At 38.1% G+C, this 22,602-nt stretch overlaps 1 protein-coding gene across 10 annotated transcripts in view; it reads right to left on the reverse strand.

Moving 5' to 3' along the window:
- FOXN2 (forkhead box N2) overlaps positions 1 to 19,724 on the reverse strand; it is a 64,929-nt gene extending 45,205 nt beyond the window's left edge. The window contains exons 1-2 of one of the 10 annotated variants that reach the window (XM_063789872.1): positions 19,209 to 19,403; positions 5,417 to 5,558 (exon numbers count right to left, since the gene is read on the reverse strand). The gene's annotated coding sequence lies outside the window, so the exon portion shown is untranslated. Of the gene's footprint in view, positions 1 to 1,156; positions 1,209 to 5,416; positions 5,559 to 18,042 lie in introns of those variants that run through there. The other 9 variants (XM_001150448.8, XM_063789873.1, XM_054677842.2 and 6 more) reach the window with 9 other exon arrangements.
- Positions 19,725 to 22,602: the final 2,878 nt, after the last annotated feature.

A 22,602-nucleotide genomic window follows, 5' to 3' on the forward strand; every position in this document is an offset into this window, starting at 1 on the left:
TGCTCCATACTGAAAGGTCTCAAATTGCTATATTTAAGTTACCAAAAAAACCTTACTTCCATATCTTAGTCCTCAATGGTACTGTATGTAGTCAATGTACCTGATTATTCAGTCTGCAATCCCTTACCTAAAAACCTTAGGGCCAAATATATTTCAAAATTCAGAATATTTTGGATTTCAGAAAGGTGACATACACACACACACACACACACACACACACATACACACACACACAATCTCACATCCTAGTGAAGTCTGAGGCAACACCCCAAAATAACTATGTTAATATTTCTGTGGCAAAATGTATATTTACAGTAAAGAGGGGTTGTAAATAAAGACCACCAATACCCTTACATCCACTCAGATCATGTTTTGCCACTATAGGGTTAAGAAAACTTTTGGCTTCTGGAGCATTTTGGATTTCTAAATCATGGAAATGGACTTTTAGATTTATTATCTGTTACAGAATGGAAAGCCAGGTAAATTTCATTAGAATTTCATATAATATCACAGATCTGAATAAAATCTTAATAAGGGTAAAGAGCTCACCTTAAGGGACATGAATTTAATGCATAAACTTCGTGATTCCCCCCAACAAATACTTGTAAGTCTCTTTTTTGTCTATCTGTGGTTTAACAGTTGAGGATACAGAGTAAGTAACCTTCTGATAAGGAAATGTATTATGAATTACTATAATGTCAGAAATACCTAAATGTATACAGGAATTTTAAATATAGAAATTTAAATCTATATAAAATGTATATAGGAATTTTAAATGCTAAAGCTAAAGTATTAGCTATATTGGACTATGATTATAGTATCTCTGCATCTAGTAATGTAGATAAAAGGTAGAGAAAGAGATGTATAAGAGATATACTATTCAGAAGAACCTCTGCTGGTTCTTTTCTAAGAGGCTTCAAATCAGAAACTTCTTGCTTCTACTACATGCATGGCTCTGTTGTCATGCTTAGAGTCTATCGTAAATATTATATAATTATAAAATGAAAGCCTTCTTCCTTTAGAAAGGATTAACATACATAACACTAGGAGATATTGGGCAGAAACTTGAGGAGGCAATATATTTGAAGTTGAAATTATGAAGGATAAGGAACTTCATTAATTTAAAAATTGAAAAAGGAAAATCTAAATCATTTACCTTGATATTAATCACATCTGGAGACAGTGAACCAAAGGATTACCAGCATGAGCTGTGAAGAAATATTGCTTGGCTTCAAATCCCAGCCCTGCTTTTCACTAAGCTATGAGACCTATCAACTTAGAATTATAATACTACCTACTTTCATAGGATTCTTAGTACAAATTAAACAACAAAAATAAAGCACTTAGAACAGAGGTACAGAGTAAGTATACAATGAATACTCGCTGCAGAGATAGTAATGATGGTTATTACTACTATAAATTTTAAAATTATTAGCTTTCTTCCTAAAGTAGATGTATAAATATTATAACCTCCAAATATAAAAATTAGGGTACAAAATCAGTAACAATGCTTTATATTTTGAAGTTTTGAAATTAAAAACATATTTGTCTAGTGTTAAGGATAGATCTCCCTCACGACCAATGACAGCCACTGACGAGGTGGCCAAATGAGGTCAGGACTTCTTGGAAGAGTGCCACAATACGTCTTTCATCATTTTCTTTACGATTCGACTTTCACTTCCTTATTTGTCCCCATGCACTCTGCAGATATTTTGCCAATCATGCAACATGATAGAACCCTTCTTCTAATCCTTGTAGTTTAATTCAAAAGAACTTTATTATAAACTTTTAATATTTTGTTATTAATGGCCAAGAAAGGTCTAAATTATTAACAGCTTTGTCTGATGCCAACATTCTCACACACAAAAAAAGAATTTATGAACAATAAAAATAACTATACTACCTCTGAAATAATCATGAGTTTTCACTATTAATGCCATTCTCAAAAACAAAAAGAAAAGACACATCAACAAATGTAATGGCATCATGAAAACAGGACAGGAATACAAATATCTCCTAGTTACATTCATTGTATCCAACTAATTTAGAATGTACTATTCTGTTTCAGAATTCTTAAGTTAAAATACTCAAAATAATAATTTTCCATCCATTTTTGAGATACTACTTTTAACAAATGCGGTAGATCTGAGAAAAATATATAAATAACATGGTTAATTTCAGCCTAGCAGCTACAGTACATTAAAAATATGGGTATATGAATATATATTTAATGACCAAAAAAAATCCAGCTCAGTTCAGAAATTCTCATGAACATAAAGGTTCTGGGTTTTTTCTTTCTTTTTTTTTTTTTCTGGTTCTGTCACCCAGGCCGGAGTGCAGTGGCATGATCATAGCTCACTGCAACCTCAAGCTCTTGGGCTCAAGCGATCCTCCTACCTCAGCTCCCTGAGTAGCTGGGACAACAGGTGTGTGTCACCACACTCAGCTAATTTTCTTATTTCTGTAGAGGCAGCGTCTCCTTATGTTGCTCAGGTTGGTCTCAAACTCCTGGGCTCAAGTGATCCTCTTGCCTTGGCCCCTCCCTAATTGTAAGGATTACAGGTGTGAAACAGTGTGCCTGGCCAACATAAATGATTTTTAGTGTATTCTTTAATAACTTACATAGGTCCACAGCAAATAAGGAATAGCTGCAATTAACTTGGTTCGATTAATTATGAGTTCAATACCTTTAAAAAGTGCTTTTAAAGTTTTATTATTGAATCTCTTCATGCTACATTTTCAATTTTAATTGTTTCTATCTTACCTATACTATAGTTCTTAGAGTCCTAAATCTATGTTGTTTCTAAATAATTGCTTACTTTTTTAAAATTTATATTTCATCCATTATATTGTCTAAGAATTCTCACTGGGAAATAAAATATAGCACTGAGAAAAGACTCAGATCAAAACAAAATACAATAGTCAATTCTTGATAGTCCAAAGCAAACTTAGGCAAATTTATTTTTTCCTTGTACCCTTGAGCCAGTCACTGAATATCTTTCCTTATTACCTCTTTGGGTAATGAAGAACATCAATTGTGCTGTTTCTAATAAGCTTTACTACATGGAGTGAAAAAGAACCATGCCATCTGTTATTTCTACTAGAACTGGAAAGAAGTTGAAACCAACACTTGAATAACTGTACCAAGGGGCCTGAGGAAGACTGTAGCCAGTCCCATGCTTTAAGCAAGGAATAATTAACCTCAAACTATATGGCAGCATCTAGCCTACAGATAAAATTGTTTCTCACCATTTTGACCCTACTACTCCAGCTTCCTACTTAAAATCAGTCTCATTAAATACTTAAACACGTGAATCCTGAAGCATATAAGAATAGGATTTTTGGGTTACACTTAATTTAAGTTTACTATCTCTAATTCTTTTTAGGTGGTCTTAAGATATTTGGAAACTTTATGTTATTGACTTGCTATTTTACCACCCACCAAGAACTGCATGTCGTCAGCAAATCAAGCAATTTCACAAATGTCAAAAGAGCAACCAGAAAGTAGGCATCATCTCAGATTTGTGGCGTTCTTATCCAATCACTCTCAAGTAACCAATATTAAAAAAACAAATTGACTGAGGCTAAGATAACCCTAGTAAAGAGAAAGAGGTAGTCATTCACTGAATTCAGATCACTAAACAATGTTTTTCATAGAAAAAGAAATGTCTGCTACAGAGCTATGGCAAAGCCCAGAAATCCAAATGTTTGTGAATTTTATGGAAGCTGCATAGCAATTAGTTCAATTATTCACTGCAATTTTATAAGCTTTACCACTAAGATTTAATACATAATAAAAGAAATTTCCATTCAATTTTCCTCTCCTTTCCTCACCTCCAATATTCTTAGGAATGAATCATATTTATTAATTATAATAAGGTACCATTTCTCAAGACTGGAAGCCACAGCTTTGTATTTTCCAGATTTATTCAAAAGTATTATCAGCTTATTATAATAAATGACATAATATATTTTAGCAGTTTATAGATACTAATATTTTCTAAATCTGAAGACTTCCTCATTTTTAAAAAGGAAAACAATTTTTTATTTATTTATTTATTTTTCTTGGTAATTAAGGTTGGTTCTCACTCAAAAAAGGAAAACCATTTTCTTCCTGTTAATTTGTCTAGTCAGTAGCAAAAATAAAGTCTAGCATTTACTGAACACACATTATTTGCAATGCACTGTGTAATAAACCTAACAGCCACTACAGCTTTAAAGATATTCTATAATCTCAGAATATCTAAAAACACTGGTAAACCTCATGTAAGAAAAAAAAAGGCATATAAAAGGAAGGAACTCACAACCTTTCCTATTGATTTAACAATACATTTTTTGTTTTGATTAAGATTCTCCATTATAAATAATGTCTATCCCCATAAAATCCAATACTGAGATTAGAGGGTAAAATCAAATCCCAAATGTACTGCAAAAAGATGTATATTTGATTATAATGCTACATGATGTCATGTATCCAGGAGAACTGAAGCATTATGGTCTCTTAGGGATAAAACTGCCTCTTGGTCATAGATTTAGGTGACACAGCATGTGATCCATTGTCTCTAAACAAAAAATGTGTGCAGCTGCATTTTCTAGTCAAGGGGGATGGGAGTGCAGAATACAAAAGGGTCAAAGATCTGTCTCATGGAGAAATTGCTTCTCAAATGAGAGTAAAAAATGAAATAAAAGTGAGTGGGGGGAAAACCTTCTCCAACTCATACTAAAAGCAGATACCATTAAAACTGAAAAACAGAAAAAAAAATATGTGTGGCAACCTTCCACTGAATTTACTTTTCTCCTATACTAACTTGCACAGATTCAATTTGTAAACCATGTGTTTAGATGCCACTTCTATTTAAATATTAATAATTTTCTGTCAATTGTACACAGTGTATAGACTTCCTCTACACAATGTTGCAGCATTTGTCTCAAAAATAAAAGTGTAGTCATTCGTCCCTTTCTTGGGGAAGTTAAAATGAAGCAATAACTTACAAACCTGATATTTTCTGCATAAAGACCAAATACATCAAGATGAGTCTCTAGCACACAATCCTCCTCCGTTTCACAGAAACACGGATTTCAAAAAGCAGTACCACAAAAGATCTAAATTGAGTAAAAACTGTTTTAAGAAAAATGGCTATTTTGAACAAAGGTTAAAAAAAAACTGGTGACTAAATAATTTATAAAGTTCTATTATCTCAAACATAACACTTACATACCCTACATGTTACTAAATACAATAGAAAAGAACCACTACAGCTCTTAGAGTAAATCTGACTTAGAAAACCCATCTACTTAAACTTTAGGATTGCTATCAATGCCACATCTAAACAAAACTATGTTAAAAGCAGAAAAAAACTGACAGCACAGAAATCAAAGAGCAAAAATAATAATTAAAGGAGAAAAATATACTTACCATCTAGAATCAGAAGTAATATCACCTGTACTATAAGTCATACAGTGACCAATTATTAGCCAACCAGCAGTTTGGTTTTTTGACAGACTTGTACAGTCAGCCCTCTGCATCTGTGGGTTCTGTTATCCATGGATTCAACCAACTGCACATCAGAAATATTTGGGGGGAAAAAAAGGTTGGTTGTGTCTGTAATGAACAGATATAGACTTTTTTTCTTGTCATTATTCCCTAAACAATACAGTTTAACAACTATTTATATAGCATTTACATTGTATTAGGTATTATAAGTAATCTAGAGACTTAAAGTACAGTATATGGAAGGAAGTGGGTAGGTTATATGCAAATACTACACCATGTAATACAAGAAACTTGAGCATCTGTGGATTTTGGTATCTTCAGGAGGTCCCAGAATCAATCCCCCATGATATCAAGGGATGACTACATTGCACTTGAAAAACAACACTGAAAGGAACAAAGTTATAGAAACTTAAAAAGTCAACAGAGCGAAAGTCCTAAAGGACAAATCTGGTTGGCATTTGAATATAAACACGTGGTCTTGTCATCAAAATTTGTTTATGTATAATAATATTTCAATGCCTTGAATATAAGTCATAGTCATGCAGTATATCACCTGTAGCCAAATAAATCGCTCCACTGAAAAGAAGCATCTTTTAAAAGTATATTCATGATCAGAAATAAATCTAATAAATGCAGACAATGATACCTTACTAATAGCCCCAATGTCAAATTTGGAAAGCAAGAGTAAAACTTAGGACTCTCTACTGATTGGTTTAATATATTGATTTTATATGTAATTCTAAAAACAAAACAAAAATACAATTAACAGAATTAAGTTGATTTTAAATAGGGCTATATTAACCTCATATGTACTCTGACTTAAAAATATATTTATGCTAAAAAATTATTAAAGATATTAATGTTATTAAAGACTATCTCCAGCTGGACACGTTGGCTCACACCTGTAATCCCAGCACTTTGGGAGGCCAAGGCAGGTGGATCACCTGAGGTAGGGAGTTCAAGACCAGCCTGACCAACATGGAGAAACCCCGTCTCTACTAAAAATACAAAATTAGCTGGGCGTGGTGGCGCATGCCAGTAATCCCAGCTACTTGGGAGGCTGAGGCAGGAGAATCCCTTGAACCCAGGAGGGAGAGTTTGCAGTGAGCCAAGATCGTGCCATTGCACTCCAGCCTGGGCAACAAGAGTGAAATTCCATCTCAAAAAAAAAAAAAAAAAAAAAAAAAGACTATCTCCAGATCATTTTAGAAAGTAATACTTTCTAAAATAAATATTTCTAAATAAACTTATATGGAATATAACCTAAATTCTAAAAAGCCGTATCAACTGCAGCTACATATAGCTAAGTAGTCTAGTGGTCACTACTAGTAGACATGGTTAGCAAGTGAGTGGATGTTAGTTCTATTTGCTACTATAAATACTGGAAGAGAAAATGACTATTTTTTTTCTTTTTGGAGACAGATTAATGTTTGCAGTGTTTTGTTTTGTTTTGTTTTGTTTTAAAAACCTGTTGAATTTGAGACATTTGTGAGATATCCAAGTAGGACAGGCATTTGGGATATACGTGACGTAAAGTTCAGTAAAGAGGTCTGGTCTGGAGATAAATTTTGGAGTCATTAAATCTGAAATATCTCTGAAATCTGTCCACATTTCTCCATTTTCACTGTCACAACTATAGCCTAGGTCAACATTATCTTTCATCCAGACCACTCCAAAGGTAGTATAGGTTGAATACTCACTCCTTATCCAAAATTCTTGAGACCAGAATGCTTTGGATTTGGGATTTTTTGGGACTTTGGAATATTTACTTGTATATACATGATGAGATACTTTAGGGATGGGACCCAAGTCTAAACATAATATTCATTTATGTTTCATATATATCTTATACAAATAGCCTGAAGGTAATTTTATTTTTCCCTTGGAGATGCTGAATAAACTATGTGTTGTGCACCTGCATTTTGACTACAAACCATCACATTAGGTCAGGTGTGGAATCTTCCACTTGTGGCATGTTGGCACTCAGAAAACTTCAGATTTTGAAGCATTTCAGATTTTGGATTTTTGCATTAGTGATGCTCAACCAGTATACATGAATGGAAACCCCTATGGTGTGTTCTGCAGAACCACACACAGTAGCTCCTACAGTATCTTCCTAAATTAATCTCCCTAAACTTATGCCAGACTCTCTCTTAATTTGTTCTCTGTAATACACTAATGTAATACTGCAGAATGTAAATCTAGCAATGTCCCTTACCTGCTTAATCCATCAAGGGGACCCTTAGGTCAAAATCCTTAACCTTGTATACAAGACCCTGCATATTTTAGCCATGCTCTAACCTTTCAGGTCACATTTTTTGCCACTCTTTCCCTTGTTCTCTCCATTTCGGATATCTGAATAGACCATGCTTTCTCCTCTCTCAAAGCCTATACAAATCCTACTCCCTCTGCCTGGAACACTCTTCATTCCACCTAACCCTGGCTAACTGCTATTTATTATTCACACCACAGCTTGGAGATCTTGGGAGAAGAAGGCCGGGCACGGTGGCTCATGTCTGTAATCCCAGCAATCTGGTTGGCCAAGGCAGGCAGATCATTTGAGGCCAGAAGTTTGAGACTGGCCTGGCCAATATGGCAAAAACCCCATCTATACTAAAAATACAAATATTAGCTGGGCGTGGTGGCATGTGCCTTTAACCCCAGCTAGTTGGGAGGCTGAGGCACAAGAATCATCTGAACCTGGGAGACACAGTTTGCAGTGAGCCAAAATCGCACCACTGCACTCCAGCCTGGGCGACTGAGGAAAACTTCGCCTCAAAAAAAAAAGAAATCTTGAGGGAAGAATTCTCTAAAATCCCAGACTATGGAGGGGACCCAGTTCTAGTCTCCCATAGTACTCGAAACTTTTGATAACATTTGTCACACCTGAGATGGTTTAATACATATCTTTCCTGACTAACTGAAAGCTTCATAAGGGCAGAGCTAGTTGTCTGTTTTGTTTACTGCTCAAATATTTGTTGTCTGGCAAATCTTGGTTCTAGTTCTGCTAGTACATAATTTTTCCATCTGTAAAATGAGATGTTAGACTTTATTATAATAATCTAAATTCTAATCAAAACTGAAATTCAAATATTACTACCTTTCCTATAGATACATACATGTGAGATCTACATTTCCTTTCGGTATTTATTCCACATACACTCACATTATATTCCATATATACTCACTCATGTATGTGTACATTACAAATACACACACACATATAAAATGAAAGAGCTAGTACTTTCATAAATTAAACTCATTGAATGCTTATTGGTAACAGGTATTGTTGTAAATACTTTACTAGTATTAACTCTTTTAATCTTATTCATAACAACCCTATCAAGTAGTTGCCATTATTAGTGTCTATTTTATATGCAGAAACACACATAGAGAAGGATTAAACGGTGTGCTCCAAACTGGAAGTACTGGCTCCAGAATTCACACTATTCACTGCTACACTAGCCTGACATCCTGCCTAGATTGCTTTTTAAGTACAAAAGACCAAAAACAAACAAACAAACAAAAATCAATAACTAATTCAGTATCTACATCCTCAAGCTAATGCTTCTGTATTAGAAGTCAGTCCAAACTATACTAATTCTGTTCAAATACATTTCTCTATATGCTTGCTTTTGATATTCTAACAACTGGATTGTCTACCTTCCCTCTCATCATTCAGTCAAACCCTAATATTTAAGGCCTAATTTAACGACAACTCCTCCACATAATTCCCACCCCAACTTTTTTCTGTTAGAGTCTTTCAATCTCTCCATGTTCCAACTGCATTTACATTTCCGCTTTTTTACTGTAGTTATTTATGTTAAGAGACCAAAAGAAACAATAGACATGAGATCACTTCATAAACACTAAAGTTATTTTATAAGATACTTAATACACACCAAGTCAAAAGTATCGTTAACCAAAGAAAGAAAATAGAAAACAATGGACTCAATATCCCTAAGCAGAGTACTTCAAAAGCAAGCACAACCTGGCTCTAACTTGCTGCCAATTTGAATAGAAGTACAAAGGGAAAATTATACCCAAACCATACCACATCATTAAGTTTTGTTTTAACTAAACAAAGAAGCCATTTTAATCAAACTACATGAAACAAAAAAAAAAAATTGAAGGATGAAATATGATATTCATTAAAATATTTACTGGTCCAAGCACTTTGGGAGGCCAAGGCAGGCAAATCACTTGAGGTCAGGAGTTCGAGACCTGCCTGGCCAAAATTGCAAAACCCGTCTCTACTAAAAATACAAAAATTAGCCAGGCAAGGTGGTAGGTGCCTGTAATCCCAGCTACTTGGGAGGCTGGGGCAGGAGACTCACTTGAACCCAGGAGGAGGTTGCAGTGAGCAAGATTGTGCCACTGTACTCCAGCCTAGGAGACAGAGTGAAACTCCGTCACACACACACACACACACACACACACACACACACACAAATTACTGAGCAATTTGTCATTCACGTACAGAATACTATGCGTTATACTATGTTTTCCATTCTACTTTGTGACCTTTTCACTTTCTAAATTTCAGGTCTCTACTTAAGAGATAGTTGATGACATATGACAATAGTATAGCAAAAGAAAATTTTTAAAATACTATTTTAATTCCATCTGAACAGTATTTCAAAGTAGTAATTGAAGGAAGTCAACAGTAAATTCATTTGTATAAAAAGCACTACTAAATTGGATAGCCATATGCAGAAGAATGAAACTGGACCCATCTCTCACCATATACAAAAATTAGCTACAGAAAAGATTTAAATGTAAGACCTGAAACTATACTATAAAAATTCTAGAAGAAAACCGAGAAAAAACTCTTCTGAACATTGGCCTGAACAAGAATTTATGACTAAGAACTCAAAAGCAACTGCAACAAAACCAAAAACAGACAAATGAGACTTAATCAGCTAAAAAGCTTCTGCACAGTAAAAGAAATAATCAATAAAGAGAACCCACATGTGGAATGGGAGAAAATATTTGCAAACTACACATGTGACAAAGGACTAATATCCAGAACCTACAAGGCACTCAAACAACTCAACAAGAAAAACACAACTCTATCAAAAAGCGGGCAAAGAGCATGATCAGTAACTTTTCAAGACATAAAGGCAGCCAACCAACATGAAAAAAATGCTCAACATCACTAATCATCAGATAAATGCAAATTAAAACTACAATGAGATACCATCTTACACCAGTCAGAAGAGTTATTTATCAAAAAGACAAAAAATAACAATGCTGGCAAGGATGTGGAGAAAGGGGGAATGCGCATACACTGTTGGTGGGAATGTAAAGTAACAGCCATTATGAAAAACGGTATCGAGTTTCCTCAAAAACTAAAATCAGAACTACCATGACGTTTCAGGTGACAGATATTCTAATTATCTTAATTTGATCATTACACGTTGTAAACATGTACCAAAATATCACATGTACCCTCAAAAATATATCAATTATTAAAAAAAACAGAATATTTAAAAATATTGATACACCAATAAAAAACCTCCATCATGACTAAAGTCCACCTCATCCAATCCCTACACTTTGGGGAAAGTAAGCTCCTACTCTGTGTTCTCATAATACCCTTGAATGTATGTTTAGAAGAATATGTCTCACAATGCAATTATTTACTTACATGCATCTTATTCCTAGCACAGTATAAATGAAAGCATTCATACTTTTAAGAGATTGAATCCCACACAAAGTTACAACTAAAAAAAAAAAAGAAACAGAATAAAATAACATCCCTATAAACAATAAAAGCAAGTCTGAAAGAGATGCTCAAAGAGATAAAAATGAACTCCTATTTCAAAGTAAACTTAAAAAAATTATGAGAAATACCTATATCAGATATATATATTGTATTATATATATATCAAATATATCAGAATTAGAAAAGCTCAGACATGAGGTGATAGAGCTCAAGAAAGAATTTAAAATAAAAGGGAAAAAATCATTTCAGAAATGAAGACTTAAAGGATTACGAAAAAAATGTATTGGATAAAATCTTAGAGAAACAGAAGGTGTTAAGAAAGCAAGCTTAATGAAAAAGAAAAAAAGGAGGGGGGAGTGCCAGAATCCGCGTGAGCATGAGCAAGAAAACAGGCTTAACTATAGCATCTAGGGACACATACTTGAGTAATAAAACCAAAAACTTAATTCATTTTCAGAAAACCCAGGACAGTGGTTACTTTTTAAAGGACAGGGTTACACAGGTGCTAGCCTTATAATTCACTAAGTTACACATTTGTTTTGTGTGGTTTTCTGCATTTGTTTCACTTTACAATTAAAAAAAAAAGAATTTAGGAAAATAAACTGCTGCTATTAATTTTAATCTACCTCTAGCCCAGGCACAGTGGCTCACGCCTGTAATACCAGCACTTTGGGAGACCGGGGCAGGCAGATCACCTGAGGTCAGGAGTTCGAGACCAGCCTGGCCAACACGGTGAAACCCCATCTCTACTAAAAATACAAAAAAATTAGCTAGGCGTGGTGGCACATTCCTGTAGTCCCAGCTACTCCAGGGGCTGAGAAAGAATTGCTTGAACCTCGGAGGCGGAGATTGCAATAAGCCGAGATCACGCCACTGTGCTCCAGGCTGGGCAACAAAGCAAGACTCCATCTCAAAATAAAAAAGGAACTTACTTGCTATTCTAATTATGTATAATTATTTGCTTACAGTTCTATCTCAGCCACTAGACCTGTAGTTCTCACTTTCAATGTTATCCCACAATAAGAAATGTATTTTTTTCATAGAGACCCACAATATACATACATATTTAACTAAAACAAACATTTCATGAAATAATACTTTTACCCTTACCATGTATAATGTACTAAAATTTTTTTAGATTTTTTTTTAATAAAAGCTGGTCACAATTTCATGAAATAATACTTTTACCCTTACCACATAAAATGTACTAAAATTTTCATGAAATAATACTTTTACCCTTACTACATAAAATATACTAAAATTTTTTTTTTGAGATGGAGTGTTGCTCTGTCGCCCAGGCTGGAGTGCAGCGGGGCAATCTCGGCTCACTGCAAGCTCCGCCTCCCGGGTTCAGGCCATTCTCCTGCCTCAGCCTCCCGAGTAGCTGGGACTACAGGCACCCGCCACCACGCCTGCCTAATTTTTTTTGTATTTTTAGTAGAGACGGGGTTTCACCGTGTTAGCCAGACGGTCTCGATCTCCTGACCTCGTGATCCGCCCACCTTGGCCTCCCAAAGTGCTGGGATTACAGGCATGAGCCACTGCGCCCGGCCTAGATTGTTTTTTAATAAAAGCTGGTCAAAATTTCCCACCCCAATTCAGTCACCCATTTAAGAAATACTACACTAGAATATAAATCCTTGTTGGCAGAACTCAATACATTCATTTTTATGCTCTACTACAGACCATAACATGTAGTGAACATTTAAATGTTTAAATGAATGAATAAATATAGTAGATGCTGTACTAGAAAACTGAAACAGTATCTTCATTGCTTTGGGGCAAGTTAAAAAAAAAAAACAAAGGAGAGAAAAGTGAAAGAGTAAGGCTCTCAAGTCAAACTGACTCACCAGCCACCAACACACTTAGGCAATCTCTGACAAATGACTGAACCTCCTTGAGTCCCAGGAAATAATACCACTTACTTAACTTGCTATAACAATAAAGTAGCAACATTCCTGCCACAGAGTAAGCATTCTATAAATATTAGTTTCTCTCCCTACCTTGTATTCTTCCCTACTCCTTAAGAACAGATCAAGATGTAAGCATCTCATCCTAACAAATACTCATTTTTTAAAGACTTCAGATTGTATACAAAGATTAATGATTTTTTTCAAGTCTGAGAGATTTGGGTAAATACCCAGTATTACATTTACACAATTTCTCATTATCTGTTTATGAGAACATGACACTCCTTACAGCATTATTGAAAATTAAATTATGGCCAGGTGCAGTGGCTCACACCTGTAATTCCAGCACTTTGGGAGGCCGAGGTGGGCAGATCACTTGAGGTCAGGGTTCAAGACCAGCCTGGCCAACATGGTGAAACCTCGTCTCTACTAAAAATACAAAAATTAGCCAGGCACGGTGGTGTGTGCCTGTAGTCCTAGCTATTCGGGAGGCTGAGGCTGGAGAACTGCTTGAACTCGGGAGACAGAGGTTGCAGTAAGCTGAGATGGAGCCACTGCACTCCAACATGTGCGACAGAGCACACTCCATCTCAAAAAAAAAAAAAAAATTAAATTATACACTCATATGTCTAGTATAACTATGCCAATACATAGTAAACACAATAAAGACTGCAGTTGTTGCTATGATTATTAATAATTCTTCAATCAGCATAGAAAGAGGTAGTATATAAACTGAATTTTTAAGGTTGGAAGGGTTGGACAAAGGCATGGTGCAGTCAAAAGGACCAGTAAAATCTTAATTATAAGAAACCTCTTCCCCTTTTTTTCTGTATTTCCTCTTTTAAGAAAAAGAAACAAACTACAAAGATACAAATGTGTCAATTTCCTCAATTCTCTATCTCCAAGGTTACATATAAAACCCAGAATAACCACACTAACCCTGTATAATGCAAAATTTAATTTAAAGATTGGCCAGGTGAGGTGGCTCATGCCTAAAATCCCAGCGCTTTGGGAGGCTGAGGGAGGAGGATCCCTTGAGCCTAGGAGTTTGAGACGAGCCTGGGCAACATAGTCAGATCTCCCCTCTACCAAAAAAAAAAAAAAAAAAAATTAAAAAATTAGCCAGGGGTGGTGGAGCGCCCCTGTGGTCCCAGCTACTTGGTAGGTGGAGGCAGGAGGACCACTTGAGCCTAAGAGGTGGAGCTTGCAGTGCACTGTGATTGTTACCACTGCACTCCAGCAGGGTTGAGTGTGACCCTGTCTCAAAAAAAAAAAAGAATTTGAATATATAAAAATTCTGTTCAGTGGGCTATACAATTTAAAGTGTATTAATGACATATTTTAGAAAGAATTTCAATTAAAAGTTCAAATTAAGAGTGTTTTGTAGTTAACCCAGTTTACCAGAAAAATATTAACTGAAATCTTTACTCAATAAGTCTTTAATAAAATTTTATTCTCCAATAAAATTGGTATTATTTGGTTAAAAACATTCCCAGTAACATTCCCAATGTTAGGATGGCAGCACTCTTCTACTCTTCTATTAAATATACAGTAAATTCCCTCCAAAAACGTTTATTATCACTTTGAAAACTTTGATTAATGTTTTTTATCTCCTCAGTCTCATTTTTTTTTCCATAAATATGTAAGCATGGCTTCTCATAGAGAGACCAGGGTCCCTGTTATTTTCCCCATGTATTTTCTCCAACACACCTTTCAAAGCACTTCTCAGAAAAAAAAAAAGGCTTTTGAGTGGCAGAAGCACCAATATCTGTAAAAACACTAGCAAGAAGGCAAGAATTTTCTTCTAACACCTGTAAACATTTTTAAGATAGGAAGATAGTTAACAGTAATTAAACTATCCCAGGGATTTAACAGTAATGTATCTACTCGGGAAGAATCAAAGTAATTTTCCATTATCTGTGTTGGGAGCAAAGAGATGGCTATTTTTATGGTACATATATTTAAACTTTATGCTAATAACATATATTCTAAATGTTTACTCAAGCTTTTATTTATTATTTAGCCTTTCAGGGCTTCAGTAATTTTATGTTTATAAACTGTTAACGAAATCAGGACCTAAGGTGAGGAGATACATCCTATGTGATATTTAAATCAGGCAGACTCCAGAACAAATGTCTCTCTTGCTCACCACTGTATTCTTAGCACCTAAATACAATAGATACTAAATAAATATCTGTCCAAGTTTAAGTATTCGTTTATAGAAAGGAAAATTAGGTTGAGGGAAATTACAAATACATGAATCAAAATTAGGTTAAGGTTTTTGAGTATGGCATGTACTTAGTGACTTGCTTCCAAAAGAGTAGAGATCGGAAGGAGGCAGGAAAGTGGGCGAAACTCCACAAAGACCTCAACCACCTGATCAAGGTAAGCATCATCAGTTTTATCATGTCGTTAGTTTGTATCCTTGATATGATGTGATGAGACTGGCACTTCATCTCTGTTATCTTCCTCCCTAAAACTCATAATCCCAGTCTAATCATCAGAAAAATACCAGATAATCTCAATTGAGGGATATTCTATAAAATGTCTGACAAGCACTTCTTAAAATTGTCATAGTCATCAAAACAAAGAGAAGTCATAGAAAGTGAAATTCTGGAACAAAAAAAAAGACATTGGGGAAAAATTAGCGAAATAGGAATAAAGTATGTAGTTAATAGTACTGTAACAATTTTGTTTCCTTAATTGTGACAAATGTACCATTGTAATGTAGGAAACTGAACAGGAGAAACTGGGTGAGGTATACTCTGTATACTAGACTGCAACTTTTCTGTAACTGTAAAACTATTCTAAAATAAAAAGTTTATTTAAATTGAAAAGTTAGGGTAAGGGAAATAAAAGTATATATGGATCAAAATCCCTTAGAAGCAAATAATAATAAACATTCTTTTGATTCCTTTATATTTAGTGGCAGGACAGGGACAGCCTTCTCATTTAGAGGATATAAAATTATTAATAAAACAATACTATAAGCCGGGCGTGGTGGTTCCCGCCTGTAATCCCAGCACTTTGGGAGGCTGAGGCAGGCGGATACCTGAGGTCAGGAGTTCGAGAGCAGCCTGGCCAACATGGTAAAACTCCGTCTCTACTAAAAATACAAAAATTAGCCAGGCTTGGTGGCAGGGGCCTGTAACCCCAGCTACTCCAGAGGCTGAGACAGGAGAATCACTTGAACCCGGGAGGTGGAGGTTGCAGTGAGCCAAGATAGCGCCACTGCACTCCAGCCTGGGAGAAAGGCTGCCAGACTCCATCAAAAAAAAAAAAAAAAAGCAATACTATAGGCTATAGGCATTGTACACATCTGTAGTATTAATTTTGAAGTCACATGTGACCAAACCAAATGCTCCTTAAATGTTAGTTTCCCAAAGCATCAATCTTTGTTCTCAACCCTTCAAAAAAAAAAATTTTTTTTTTTTTTTTGAGACGGAGTTTTGCCCCGTTGCCCAGGCTGGAGTGCAGTGGCATGATCTCAACTCACTACAACCTTCACCTCCTAGGTTCAAGCGATTCTCCTGCCTCAGCTCCCGAGTAGCTGGGACTACAGGCATGCCCCACGAGGCCCAGCTAATTTTTGTATTTTTGGTAGAGATGGGGTTTTGCCACGTTGGCCAGGCTGGTCTCAAACTCCTAACCTCAGGTGATCCTCCCACCTCAGCCTCCCAAAGTGCTGGGATTACAGGCACGAGTTGAGCAATCCTTTTTTCAAGGGATGGGAGTCTGGCTACATTGCCCAGGTTGGACTTGAACTCCTGATCTCAGGAGAGCCTCCTGCCTTAGCCTTATATAAGTATTTTATGACCTCATTTACTTTTCTTTCTCAACTAAAAATTGCTCTCAGTGGTTAGCATATATACTCATTTCTCAATTGTATTGTCTTTTCTGCCCTAAGGCCTAGATACCACTTCAATATCTTTATCTATTAACTTTTCTGATTGAGCACCATTGTTATGGGGTAATTAAAATTCCAATAAAATGGTGTTGCTATAACTTCTCTATACAGTTCTTGTGCAGATTTTAAATGGTTCCTGTGGTTTAACATTCTTCCAGTAAAATTGATTCAAATAAAAACATACAATACAGAAATAATTCAAATCTACCAAAGCATTCACAAAATGAAACGATGCATTAGTAAACAAGGATTGTCCTTAAATTCAAAAATTTTCCAAACTCTCCAAAAGTTCATTTTTTATCTTCAACTCTTTCACCTTCTACTTTTATATATTCTAAAAATTATATTTCATTCTCTTAAAATCTGTTCATGTTAACGTTCATATTAACTTCACATTTTTCAAAAAAAGCTTTACAAAGCACACATATACACAAATCAAATCACTACTTCATCCCTAAAAAAGTATTTTCACTGGTAATTTTATTTACGTATGTTTAGATCACAATTTTTATGTAAAAAGAAAAAAATAGATTTTTCTGAAACTATCAAAAAGAAATCCAGATAATGCAATTACTTCTGATTGCATTAGAATCTCTCATTAATGGTTTTGAAATTCAAGTAATATTTTTTCCCAAAGTTGGCAAACTCCATAATGCACTACTCTAATATTCCCCATCACTCTATGATGGTACCTAAAAATGCTGAGGTTTTAAAGATGGATCAACAAAACAGCAGAGAACGGCAAAAAACGTCGGTATACACCTTAGGAGAACTGCAAGGTAACAGAGGTAAGTCTTAAGATTTGGATGGAACAGGTACAGGCATGAATGGTTCAGCTTCTCCCACCAAGATAAATGTACATGCGAGACGACAGCACAGTTACAAAGCCCCTGGCTACCAGAGAAACCTCAGCCCCTAGTGCCGCTAGCGCACTCTATTACACTCAGCCGGCCACGTGGCTGTCACAATCAGAAAAAACATAGGAGAAACAACTTCAACTAACCTGTAAATACTTAACTGCCCTCCTCCCCTCACCTCGGAGTTGGGGTAGGAGAAAGAAAGTCTGTGGTCATTTCTTTGCACGCTAAAACTCTTTTTTCCCAGTAGGGAGAAAATGAAGTTCAGAGACTGCTGTAAAAAGACTTTAAAGCAGAAATCCAGTGCAAGAACACTGCGAGAGTGTGGCTCCTCAGCGAAGCAGACACCCCAACTCCCGAGAGATGCGGTGGAAAAAGAGGCATTTTGCAAAGGTGCAAAAGGGGGTGGAGTTAAGTAGAGTGGAGGATGGAGCACGGAGCACATGGGCTGCTTTCCGCTAACTACCACCGTCCTGCCGGGTTCCACACAGGCTGCTGCTGCAGTGGGGCAAACTTGAAAGGCTGAAGGCCTCTTCCACCGCAGACCTCTCACCTTGCCAGGAAAGAGGACTGAAAGGCAAAGGTAACCACGGCCCCAAAGGAGGCGGCGAACAGGAAGTGTCCATACTGCAGCGCTGAAACAGTAGCTCCCAAGACAGCCACCCTCTGAGGCCCCCTCGAGGCGGTGGAGGGGCGAAAGGGTGCCGGGGTCGCCCCCACACACACCCGGGACCCGCCTCTGCCCACCACAACGCCTGGCCGCCCCCGGCACCTCCCCGTGCACTACTTGGCGGGGCCCAGCCAGTCCCAACTGGGGCCGGACGAGGACTCCGAGCCCGGCATGTCTCGCTCCACTTCAAGCCAGAGGAGGGGGCGTTGCAAAAGCTCCGAGGTGCTTGGGGTACTTCCCTAACAGCAGATTCCAGCCCCGAGCCGAGCCCTGAGGGTCCTTGGGGCCCCCTCCACGCCTTCCCGGAGAGACGACACCCCTCGCCGCGGTTTCCGCCGCGCGACAGCCCCTCCCGGGCGGTCATTACCTCTCAGGAAAAACTCCTAACTCCTCACAAGCCACACTCCCCTCAGTTCGACATCCCCCGGAGCCCACACACCACCCGATACGCGCGCCGGGGACACCCCCGCGCCGGCGCAAATTCCTCACTGGACAAAAATGTCCGGGCGCGTCACGGGACAGCCGCCTCCACGCCCCACGCCTGGCGCGGGTCGCTCGCGCTGCCTCCGCGCCCGGGAGCTGCGGCGCGGGCTGGGGCGGGGAGCGCCGACCCTGGAGGGCACCGCTCCGCCCGGGACTCACCGTCAGCTCGGCCGGGAGGCGAGGGACCGGCCGGGGAAGACACAATATGGCAGAGCACCGCAGCTGTTCCCAGCAGCTTCCAGCAGTCGCCTCCGGGAAGACGCGGCAACCAGCAGGCAGAAGCAGCTGCAGTGGCGGCCCCAGCAGCACCACATCCCCCTCCCGCTAGCTTCCTCCCCCTCCCTCCCCTTCCCCGCTGCCATGGCAACGCGGCGCCAAGGCGATTAGCCCCACCCCTCCCTCCAGTCCCGCCTCCCGCGACCCCGAGGGAGGGGGCTCGGCCGGCCCCTCCCGGTTCCCGCCCACCTCCTACCGAAGGGAGGGGCCTGGGTTCCGGCTGGCTGCCTGGCACGGCGGCTGGGGTGTGGGTGAAATGCAGGGTCCGGAAGGGCGGGGCTCACACGGAAAGCAGGGTGGAGGCGCTGTAGGCCGGTGCGGGTTTAGGGCTGAGCAGGGCAGGGGAAAGCGGGAAAATGCAAAGGCCTCGCATGTCCGAGGAAGGACCTATAGGAGTGCGGCGGAGGCGCGGCGCGGCCGCTGAGTGGTCGAGGAGGCGCGGGGGCGCGGCTAGGCTGCCGCAGGGCAGGACGGCCCTCGGTGCCTGTGCCCGGGCTAAGGAGACCTTCCTCGACACCCCAAGTTATGTGGGTTTCCGCAAGACCTTCCGCCATTGCCTGGGCTTTGAAAGCGCTTTAGGAACGGTAAAGCATTGCTGTAACTTAACGTAGTGTTACTCTGGCTTGACTGAAATGTTCTGTGGAAACAAGTCACTGTGTTTGCAGTAGGGAAAAAAAGACTTAGGGATCAAATCCAAAATTTAGTGTGCATAGGATTTACAGAAGCTAAGGACTTCACATCCATTGTCATATCCATAATAATAACATAGCTTTGCCACACGAAATACAGGAGTGCTCATTTAAACCTGAATTTCAGATAAATGGAGATTTTTTTAAAAAATATAAGAATACCCCGTTTGGGTTATACTTCCTGTTTGTTTTGGTTCGTTTTACTAAATCTGAGAACCCTATCTAACTCATGGAAACTTTACAGATACGGAAACGGAGGCTTAGAAGTGGAAACTTTACAGATATGGAAACTGAGACTTAGAAAAATGACCCGTCAAAGGTATGAGAAGTGGCAGCACTAAGGCTCTAGTTTGCTACGAATATGATCCTGATAATTAAATCTCTGAGTTTCTCTATCAATATCTTCAAAAACTAGAGTAGTGATACCTATCTCACAAAGGTGTTGAGTAGACTAAAAGAAAAGGTATACGAAGCCCGGATACTGACTGAGCATGTTCACTGTGTGTCCAGGCTCTGAGTAGAAGGTGAGCTGTGTGTCAAACAAGCTACCTGCTGACAATAAAACAAGTCAGGCTGTGGGGCGGATAGCTGCAGAAGAATTATGGGCATCAGAATATATTTTAAAAATATAAACATTTGATCCCGTCATTCCACAGATGGAACGCTGCCTTTATATAACTTGTTTAGTCATCTACCAGTTTCATTTGTCTTTCTTGCACTGTCCTGGAGGGCCTCACAGCTACATTCGGAGGCCACAAGGCAAATGTACAGTGTGCTTCAATTGGAACAGGAGTTGCTGTGACTTCTCCCTTCGGAGCAATCACTGTTGCCCACTCATATGGACATACTGAAGGAAATTCTTGGAACGAGGGTGTAGTAGAGAGGGAGCAGGGGAAAGAACGAAGGGAAGATTGAAAGAAGATGGAGCCACAAAGGAGCCATAGCCTCCTCACACCTCAGTCTTGTTTTATCTCTGCCAGCCATTGTTGTGGTGGCTACTAACATAATATATGTTAATCTTCTTACAAATTATTTTACTAATATCTTGATATATTGAACTTTAATTATCTTTCTCCTCATTGCTCTTACTCCATCTATGTATTTATTTATTATTTTTATTTTTTATTTTTTTGAGGCAGAGTCTCGCTCTGTCGCCCAGGCTGGAGTGCAGTGGCGCAATCTCGGCTCACTGCAACCTCCGCCACCCGGGTTCAAGTGATTCTCATGCCCCAGCGTCCGGAGTAGCTGGGATTACAGTGTGCGCCAACATGCCCAGCTAATTTTTGTAATTTTAGTAGAGATAGGATTTCACTGTGTTGGCAAGGCTGGTCTCAAACTCCTGAGCTCAGGTGATCTCCCTGTCTCAGCCTCCCAAAGTGCTGGGATTACAGGCGTGAACCACCGCGCCGTGCCGTCCATCTATTTTAAAATCAAGTGGCTAAGCAGTCCTGTTCAACTGTAGAAGGATCACAGAATTTGAGAGCTGGACGATACTTCAGAGATGTATCATCCAGGAACTCAATCTATCATGAGAAAACAAATCCAGAAAAGTTATGTAATTTGTCCAAGATCAAATGATGAATCTACTGCACCTTCATTCTCTAAATTGCCTCTCCTAATCCTCTTACCGACTGATTCAACCCAGAAAGTCTGGGCATATTTAAATAAAATTTGTGAGTAAGGCTGAGGTCTCAGCAAATCTGTTATGCCCTTAGTTTACAGTCCAGGGATACTTGTATACCTACAGGTTGTGTTAGAGGACTTTGAACATCTGCCAAGGAAAAGCCCTGATTAAAGATAATGATGATTCAGAGTGAATAGCTTTTCCCAGGAGTTTGCAACAGTAAAAAGGCTAGGAAACAAGAAGTGAACTCTAGGAAAAAGATGATCCTGGCTTTAAGATCTCTTGTGAAGCTTACTATTCTTCTGTCTCCAAAATATTTCAAAGAAACATATTCAGTGATAAACTTTACTGGAAGACAAATGCATTAGAAAATATATTGTTTAAAATGCTCCCATGCTTAGGCTAAAAAGTGATAGAAGCTCAAATATTTGTTTGTGTTTTAAATGTATTTATCATTGTATAATGCTACATAAATTTAACAAAAGACTTTTTGATCATGAATTGATGATTCTAAAAATAACCAGTTTGTCAATAAGGAGTCTAGACTTCAAGCCCCTTGAGGTCAAGAACCAAGTTTTTCTATAATCTAATTTCTAAGAAGAGCTTCAGGTACAGTGGTGATGTTCAATAATGTTTGTCAATAAAATAAGTAACTAATCTCAAATTTTACGATACCAGGACTAGTATATAATATTCCTAAATACTGGTCTGCCACTTGGGCTAAAAGGTTAGAATTATGAATAAAAGTCTGATTTTTTTTTTCCTGAAGGATCATTTTCAATGCATTTTTTAAAAGCAACTACCTATATTTAATGATATCTACATTTTTGTATGCCTTGGTATTAACAGTAATTTGGATCAATCTTCAACAAAATATAAAAGATATCAGCTTGAAGGCATGAGAAAGCTAAAAAGTTAATGAGGAATTACCAGGCCATGATCTGGGGAATGATGGAGGTCAATT

The sequence above is a fragment of the Pan troglodytes genome, chromosome 12 (assembly GCF_028858775.2).
Source record: "Pan troglodytes isolate AG18354 chromosome 12, NHGRI_mPanTro3-v2.0_pri, whole genome shotgun sequence".
Classification (NCBI taxonomy): domain Eukaryota; kingdom Metazoa; phylum Chordata; class Mammalia; order Primates; family Hominidae; genus Pan; species Pan troglodytes.